Genomic DNA, 9,431 nt, shown 5'->3' with positions numbered 1-9,431 from the left:
ATATATATCTCAAAATAGTAATAAGGAGTGTGTTTGCAAAAATATTATACTGATAGCGTGCATGACCAAAAGGTTTGGGGGCCGGGGGGGCCTGACTGAGCATGTAAAGTCTTCCCAGTTTTGTCTCCATCTCCTCTATTAGCTGCTCTACAGGCACTGGTGAAGGTGACAGGCTCCATCAACCTGTACTAAGGAAATGCCAACAGCTGGCAGAGTCCAAAGCAGAATGTGATCTAAACATAATACTACAATTGTGCTTTGTAATTTATGAATGAACTTTGTTTTTATGAAAAGATGTTCTCCTAGTTATGCTGGATAGGCTAACAATTAAAATAGCCATGCAGCCTGGGCCCTGAGTTCTAATCCTCATTCTGACACTTGATGAATTTCTCTGAGCCTATGTTTTATTATATGCAAAATGGGGGTCATGATAGGTAAGAAGTAATTATCATTTCCCCTTTTGCATTAAATTTGGCCTTAGGTTAACCCCTAGTTCTTTTCCCCTAGTTAGCTGATAATGGTGGCATGTCAAATATATTACTGAGCAGTATTTCTTATGATAAAAATAATCTATGGTTGGTAGATTGCCTGTGTGTAGAAAGAACTATAAACACTAGGTGGGAGGCCATAGCTTTGGATTTCCCTGAGTGAGGTGGCTCTCTTCTTATCTCCTGCAGAGACCCTTAAAGATGTCCCTATGGAATTGTTACGAGAGCATTTGGCCCTTGTGGGGCAGAAGGCTTTTAAGCCAAGAGGAATCCTGCACCTGCCCGGTGAGATCTTGTCTCTGTCCGTCTGAGCTGCTTGGTGTGTGGACTGTTGTGCAGATAAGGAGCACTTGACATGACCCAGTACCAAACTGTGGTTCTTGTCTTAGAGCCTTGCAGAGTGGAGCCAAGTGTGGCCTGTGGCCATCTTTGAACCTGAAGGTTGAGTAGAGTCTGAGAACACTTCTGATGGGTGCCACAGATTAAGAGCCTGGCACACAGTAAATTCTTAAAAAGTGACAACAGTAAGTACTTAATAAATGACTATTATGATTATTAAGATAGTTGCTTTGTTTTGTTTTTAACCCCAAGAAGCCCAAGTGAGATGATATCAGGCCCCTTTATAAAATATGAAAAAACACCTCTGTAATTCTCAAAGGAGAAATTATATAAATATCCATTCAACAAGTATTTTTTCACCACCAACCACATGCCAATCTCAGTACTGGATGTTAGGACCACCATGGTGGAGAAGGTGGACATGATTTCTGCCCTTGCAGAGCGTGTAATAATTAAAGAGCAAGTACAGTGCATTGTACAGTGGATGGAGAAGAGTGGAGAACTGTATTTTGAACTGTATCTCCTGGACCACAGCTCCTCAGATCCTTGTGATTTCCTAAGTGATCAGAGCAATGGGAGAATCTTTTGTCATGATAAATATATTATCATTGTTATATATTTATATGCATTATATTATTATTATTATTATTATTATTACTATTATTATTATTTGGTCCTCAAATAACTCCAGTTCCTAAAATAGTTCTGGAGTGATAAAGGTGAAAGGAGTGTATTGTTATTCCTTCTTTCTTCCTTTTAGGTACATTTGATATAAAATATTATATCAGTTTAGGTGTACAACATTATAGTTCAACATTGTATACACTACAAAGTGATCACCACCAAAAGTCTAATTACCATCCATTACCATACAATTGACCCCCTTCACCCATTTGGTCCCCCATCCCCCTCTCCCTCTGGTAACCACCAATATGTTCTCTGTATCTGTAAGTTTTTTTCTGTTTTATTTTCCTTGTTTTCTAGATTCCACATATGAGTGAAATCATATGGTATTTCTACATGATATTTGTCTTTCCCTGTCTGGCTTACTTCACTTAGCATAATACACTCAAGGTTCATCCATGTTGTCACAAAAGGCAAGATTTCCTGCCTTTTTAAGGCTGAGTAGTATTTATGGCTAAATATATGGTTGAATTAATCGCCTGTGGCAAATGGTTTAATCACCATGCCTATGGAATGAAGCTTTCACAAAAACTCAGAGTTGAGGTTCAGACAGACTCTGTGAAGGTGGTGGTGAGGGCACCTGGAGAGGGTACGGGAGCTCCACACCCTTTCTTATATACCTTACCCTACATGTCTCTTCCATGTGACTGTTCCTGAGTTAAATGCTTTTATAATTAACTGGTAATTTACTAAGTACACTATTTTCCTGTGGTCTGTGAACCACTCTAGCAAATTAATCAAATGTAAGGAGGGAGTTGTAGGAACCTCCAGTCTATAGCCAGTGGGTCAGAAACACAGGTGACAACCTGGACTTGTGATTGGCATCTGAGGTGTGACGGGGGCAGCCTTGCGGGACTGAGCCCTTAACCTGTGGGGTCTGATGTTATCTCCAGAGAGACAGTGTCCGAATTGACTTAAGTTATAGGACACCCAGAACTGCTTGGTGTGGAAAAGGGTTCCACATTTGGTGAGCAGAAGGGTTCAGAGTTGTGAGAAGGAGACACCTGGTGGAGTATTTCTTGTTTACAATCGCCCGGCTGAGTCCAATATAGTACGTACTTGGTATAGGTAACTGGGCCCCAGGGGGTCGGTCCCTGCTCTCCAAGAGCAGGCTGTGGAAAGAGAAGAGCCCTGAACTAGGGGTCAGAGAGCTGGCTCTAGGTCCTGGGTCCACCACCTGTCACCTACTCGGTCAGGGGAAGATGCAAACCCCTCTAAGCCTCAGCGTCACCTGATAACAATCGCTTCGCTGTCTACCTCACAGGGCCATTGTGAGAATCACACATGCGCAGTTAATAGGATCCCTCCAAGGGAGCTGTGAGCATGGTCTGAATGGAAGGGGCAGTAAAGAAACCTTGTTGCCCAATAATGTACGATGATAAAAGCATAATATGCTAGTTAGACCGGACGTCCTTCCAGACGACCTTCCGGATGAAGCCGGAGCTGCAAGGGAAGCCCGGGTCCTGGGTGCCAGGGGGAAGCCGGTGCCAGCAGCCAGGGGAAGGAAAGTCAACTCTTGCACAAATTTCGTGCACCGGGCCTCTAGTCATTAATAATGCCACAAGGCGAGAGAATTACGTTCCCGGAGCACTAACTGTATCACGTTTCTTACACATTTTCTCATTTGATCCTGGTCAACCATGAGAAAGGGGATAACATGATCCTATTTTACAGATGAGGCTGCTGACGTGCAGAGAGGGGGCACTGGAACTTGCCGAAGGCCGCGCAGCAGGACATGGGAGACAGCCTGGGCACAGATGTTATGGGCTCCATAGTCCGCTCTCTTTCTACTGCACAGGCTGCCTCTCCTCCAGAGTCTGTGTCATGTCATGCACTCCTCCAGCATCAGCCTCCCAAGTGCTGGAGTGGGGTGAACTGTGTGCCCCCCAACTCCAGGCCCTTGGCAAGGAGAGCCCGCAGAAGCCCAGCTGCCACTAGCATGGAAGCCATTCATCAACGAAGTCCACGTGCGTTCTTGCCTTCCTTCCTGATACCGAGCAGCTTCCCAAGTCTAGTTCAAACAGCTCTGAATCACCAAAGCCACCTTACACAGAAAAAATGTTACATCTCTCCCGCTGGCATTTATTCCTTAAAGTCCCGCTGATCTGGTGTACGACAGAGACTGTTATGCTGTCATCCCCTTCTTCCATAGCCCACCATCTACTGTTACCCAAGATACAGCAGTGAAGGGCATAAGGAGCCCTCGGGTCTGGCTCGGAGCACTGTTCAAAGGTCATTCAAAGCAACTTTGCTTTCTGTCAAAAAACTGCATAGCTGCCCTGGCCAGTGTGGCTCCATTGGTTGGGCATTGTCCCATGCACCGAAAGGTTGCTGGTTTGAGTCCAGTCAGAGCACATGCCTGGGTTGCAGGCTTGATCCCCAGTAGGAGACTGAATGAGGCAGCTGATTAATTTTTCTCTCTCTCCCTCTCCCTTCCTCTCTAAAAATCAATTGAAAATATTTTTATAAAAAGACTGCTTGGGACCTGACTGGTTTGGCAGAGTGGATAGAGCGTCAGCCCGCGGACTGAAGGGTCCCAGGTTCGCTTCCGGTCAAGGGCATGTACCTTGGTTGCGGGCACATCCCCAATAGGGGGTGCACAGGAAGCAGCTGATCAATGTTTCTCTCTCATTGATGTTTCTAACTCTCTATCTCTCTCCCTTTCTCTCTGTAAAAAAATCAATAAAATATATATTTTTTAAAAAGAGTGTATATTGTTTTTTTAAAAAAAAGACTGCTTGGTCTAGAGTTCAAATAGAAATTGGTGGCATTCCCACTGGCCCACCTCGGTCCCCCACTTCATGCTGGGAGCTGGCAATCCCCCCACCTCTCTGTTACCCTGGGTCCTCTCTCTGGGACTCACACAGCTCTCTCTAGAACCCCCTCCTCAGAATAAAGCATCTATGTAAACCAAGTTCTCCTTCCCCGAAAAGCTGGCACAGGCACCACCATAACATAATTTCAAAATAGATGCTTCATTTCTTGTGTAATTTACCTAAATATAGGGATCCTGCTAGCCCAGCATTTCAATAGAAATGCCCACAGCTCATCTGCATCTCTAATGGCTGGAATCCTTGTTCATCTCTAGCTAGGCTTTCTTTGTATCGGTGTAGCATCTTTTTCAGAGAGCGTGCACTCCCTAAGCAATTAACTGCCCATCTTTCCCTTAAGCAACTCGCCTGGAGGCAATTATAACTAGCATCTATTGCAGTGATGGTGAACCTTTTGAGCTCGGCATGTCAGCATTTTGAAAAATCCTAACTTAACTCTGGTGCCGTGTCACATATAGAAATGTTTTGATATTTGCAACCATAGTAAAACAAAGATTTATGTTTTTGATATTTATTTTATATATTTAAATGCCATTTAACAAAGAAAAATCAACCAAAAAAATGAGTTCACGTGTCACCTCTGACACGCATGTCATAGGTTCGCCATCACTTATCTATTGAGTGCTTATTATTTGTGCTTATTATTACTGCTACAAATAACTCAAGGCATTAATTCACAAGAACCCCTCATACGTAATGCATCCCCTTTTACAGGTAAGGAAACTGATGCTCAAAGAGGGTAAGTGACTTTCCAAGGTCGTATAGCCATAGAGCCGGTCAGTAGCAGAGCTGAAGTGTGGAATCAGGTTGGCTCCAGCTCCTGCCCTCTCCACCACGGTACCACTCCCTCCCTCCCAGCACAGCGTCAACTCAGACACCCAGGGTAACAGAGATGGGCAACTGAGTGCTCAGGGGAAAGAGCCTTTTACCACTTACCTGGCTGTGATAGGTACCAGCACAGCATTCGCCTTAAAAAACAGACAAACAAGCCACTATACATCATCCCAGTTACTTCAGACAAAAAGCCTAACTGGAGTGAGTTTGGGCCCGTGACAAATCACTGTGTAACCCTGGGAAAGTGTTTGTCCCTCTCCGGCCGCATCAGTGAAGTCAGTGGGTTTGAACGCCAGGATCTACCTTTTGAGATCATGAGACTTGGGTATGTCTTCGTTCATCTTCCTTCACAGAGAGGGACAGGGCGCTGCCTGATGCCAAAGGCCAGGGAGGGTCTGGCCGGGGAGGAGTGAGGCCCCTGCGGTTCGCACCCACTCACTTGCCTTGGGATGACTTGAGACGCCGCTGCTGTCTCGTCACTTGGTGTCAAACTCATTTTTCCAAAAAGCCAACATATGCTGTCCTCGCAGCCCAACTGCAGATTCTTGGCACAAGGCAGGTGTGGGTGGGCGTCTGGGGTCTTTTCTTCCTTGGGAACAATGCCCTTGGTAATAGTTCTTTATTATTGGTTAGTGGGAGCCCTGAGAACAGAAAAAAAAACAAAAGATGCATTTGTCATAATATCCAGAGCCACCAAAGGACTGAAATGGGAGAGCCGCACCGGCATCCTGTAAAGGGGGGGTAGGGGGGCAGGGGGGGACAGGCCTCAGGTTTCCAGTGCAGAGTATTTATGCAGCCTTGTTGGCAGGGGTGGAGCCCTTGGATGCCCTTGACATTCAGACGGTGCTTTGTGGTTATGAAGTTCTGTGTCCGCTGGACCTCACAGAACCTTGAGTGGGAGGGTGCACAGGACTGGTGACAATGGTGGAGAGTATAATAAAGACGATGGTGACAATGGTAGCTCAGGTTCACTGAGCCCTCATGTCTGCCAGGCACCCAGCTAGAGACTTCCCGGGATGCACTTCAGAGCTCCCCAACTTCAGGAAGTGGAACCCACTCCCTTATGCCCAGGGACCAAAGCTGACAGAGGCTAAGCCATGTGCTCACAGAAATGCAGCTGGAACAGAGCTGGGTTTTGAATTCGGTTCTGTCCCACCCTGTGGCTTTAGCTCTTTATTTTATGGATGTGGTAGCTAAGGCTTGGAGCTAGCAAGTAGCTCAGAGATAGTAATACCAACTCAGGTTTTAAAACCTGTGGAGGAATGAAATGCCCAAGTTGGTAAAAAAAATAATAATAAAAATAAAATAGAGGAGGCAAACTTCTGGTTGGTACCACACAGAGCTGGGGTAGACTTGAGCCAAAAGTCCCAGGCCACCTCCCCCTTCCTTCTTTCCTTCCTTTCCCGGCACGAGGTGCTTCTCTTTGGCAGAAACCCCTGTTCCTCCACAATCCTGGGGTGACCCATCACCATTCCCCACCCAACCTCCTCACCTCTCTCCTACCTTTCTTAAATCCTGCCCTTCTGGAGTTTACCATCTCAGGGGAAGAAAGTTGTGAATTAAGAAATATGAATTAACGATAACGAACTGTGAACTGTGTGTGGTAACGATCATGAATGACATCTAATCCTGGGGGCTCATGAGGCTTCCTGGAGGAGGTGACTTGGACCTGAGACACAGTGGCCTGGCTCAGAGTTTTCTTTGGAGGCCCCTCAGCAGAGACAATGGACCTTAATTTAAGAGAAAGAGGAAGCAGTGGAGAAGGAGGGCGATGTTCCCTAATGCTTATCAATCTGCCCCTTCCAGATTTGGGCCTCACTGAGAGTGGGCTGGCTGGGTCGCCCTCCTCTAGGGCAGTGGTTCTCCAAGTGTGGTCCCTGGATCAGTGGCAGCAGCCTTCCTTGGAAATGTGTTATAAATGCCCATTCTCAGGCCCACCTCAGACCTACCAAACTGAAATTCTGGGACAGAGCCAACATTTTGTGTTTAACAGCCCTCTGGCATTTTGTGACCTGCTAAATGTTCTAGATGCCTACGGTCAGTAGATTCATTCATTAAAAGTATAATAGTCCCTCCCTAACCGGTTTGGCTCAGTGGACAGAGTGCCAGCCTGCGGACTGAAGGGTCCTAAGTTCGATTCCAGTCAAGGGCACATGCCTGGGTTGTGGGCTCGATCCCCAGTGTGGGGTATACAGGAGGCAGCCAATCAATGACTCTCTCTCAGCATTGATGTTTCTATCTCTCCCTTTCCCTTCCTCTCTGAAATAAAAAATAATTTTTTTAAACTATAGCAGTCCTGGTTCTGACCTGGCCAGTGTGAGTCTTTTGGTTGGAGCATCATCCCGTGAATGGGAGGATCACAGGTTCGATCCCCAGTCAGGGCACATGCCAAGGTTGCAGGTTTGATTCCCAGTCGGGGCCAATTAATCTCTCTCTCTCTCTCTCTCTCTCTCTCTCTCTCTCAAATCAATAAAAACATATCCTTGAGTGAGGATTAAAAAATTATTTTAATAAAAAGCCCTGGTTCTCTCCCACTCTCTCCTGTTCTCCACATGGAGGAAAATTCTTGATAGGAGTCTGCAGCTGCAGAGAGAAATGGGAGAAGCTGTTTGGTGGAGTGGGGGATAAAATACAAGGTTTTTAGCAATTCAGAGATTAATTGTCCAGGGGATGAGGGGATGAGACCCCAGGAGCTAAGGCATATCCTCTGAGAACTGGAAAGGGCTTAGCAGATCCTATCCCAGCCCCACTCCCATCTAAGACAAGACCCAGTAGGTGGTACCTCACTCTTCAAAACAGCCAAAAAGCGGGGAGGGGGGAGGGAGGTGAGACAGACACATTGATTGGTCCAGAATTGAACCTGAGACCCTCCAGTCCATGGGCCAATACTCTATCCACCAGCTAGGGCAAAGCAGCCTTTCCCATTCTTGGCTGCTTATGTCTGAGACCAACGCTGCCTCCCTCTGGCTCCCTTCCATTGGCCTTCCTTCTCTGAATTCTTACAGAGAAACCCCTTTCCTTCCCCCCAGCTCCCAAGGATGACAGCCACGCTCAGCTATGGTTATTAATGAAGAGACAATCACTGACCAGCCCAAGTATGAGAGGACCACAGACTTACAAATACTTTTATTAAAGCAAGGTGAACATGACAGAAATTTCAAGTACGGGTGCCCTTCAGCTGGGCCGGCTGACATGAGGGTGGCTGTGCAGACTGGTCCATGTTCTGGAGAAAGTTAAAGCAAGGTCACAGGAGCTGAGCCCAACTCTGACCCAGGCCTCCCTCGCTCACTGACGCCTCTCCCCTGAGGTTGGTATTGAATCCTGCCTTCAGGATTTGGCTGGTGAGGAAGAAGATTTTTGGATTATATATTTAAATTATCAATGCTTTTTATGGACCTCAACTCCTTCACAGCCCAGGAGCAACTTGGTTTCTGGAGGAAATAGCCCTCATCTGTGCCATTCTGAGTTCCTCGTCACATCCAACTGTGTGGTCGTGCACGCACTCATTTTACCACTCTGCATAGCTGATCCCAGCCCACCTGCATTTGCACACTACTCAGTTTCTTCTTCAGCCAAGAAACCAAAGTCAACCCTAGACAAGTTCTACTCCAAAGAACATGCTAATAAGAGACCCAACTCAGAGAAAACAAAATGTGGCAGAGAATGAAAGAGCAGCGTAAATTCCCTTTCGAACTTACATTCTCATGCTCTCCCAGCATCCTTTGCACCGGAGGAAGAGGGCAGAGGGATGATGAGCCCATTTTGGAGACAGCCAGACTAAAGCCCAGATGGCACCTGCCCCTCTACCTGGTCATCTCACCACCAATCAGTGGCCCCCAGGCCTGGGAAGGTGCTTAGCGGCACCACTGTCTGGAGATGACATCATCCCTTGAATAAGAACAGGGAATTTATCCACCATAGCACAAGGTCAAGAGAAACTTACTATGAAATGGGGCTGTGACACTTCTTGCTGTAAAGATGGTCTTTGGAGTGTCACTTCGAGAGGAAAGCTCACTCCTCTGAGGCGGAAACAGCTTCTCTGTGCTCTTGATGATGTCGGACAAAAATGCGACCACAGGCTCTTAAACAGGCTTTCCTCCGACAGAGGGCTCATCTGCCCACCACCTTGTAACAACTGGAGCCAAATTTCTGTTTCACTTTTACCAAGAGAGAGAGACTGACTCCATCCTACCACAACAGGCCGTTGAATTCAAGCCTTTTCACAGAGGAAGCAGAAGACTTCCTCATCTCAAGC

The sequence above is a fragment of the Myotis davidii genome, unplaced genomic scaffold, assembly GCF_000327345.1.
Source record: "Myotis davidii unplaced genomic scaffold, ASM32734v1 scaffold134, whole genome shotgun sequence".
Lineage (NCBI taxonomy): Eukaryota > Metazoa > Chordata > Mammalia > Chiroptera > Vespertilionidae > Myotis > Myotis davidii.
The sequence above is the reverse complement of the archived record's forward strand: the minus strand, read 5'-3'. Positions refer to the sequence as shown.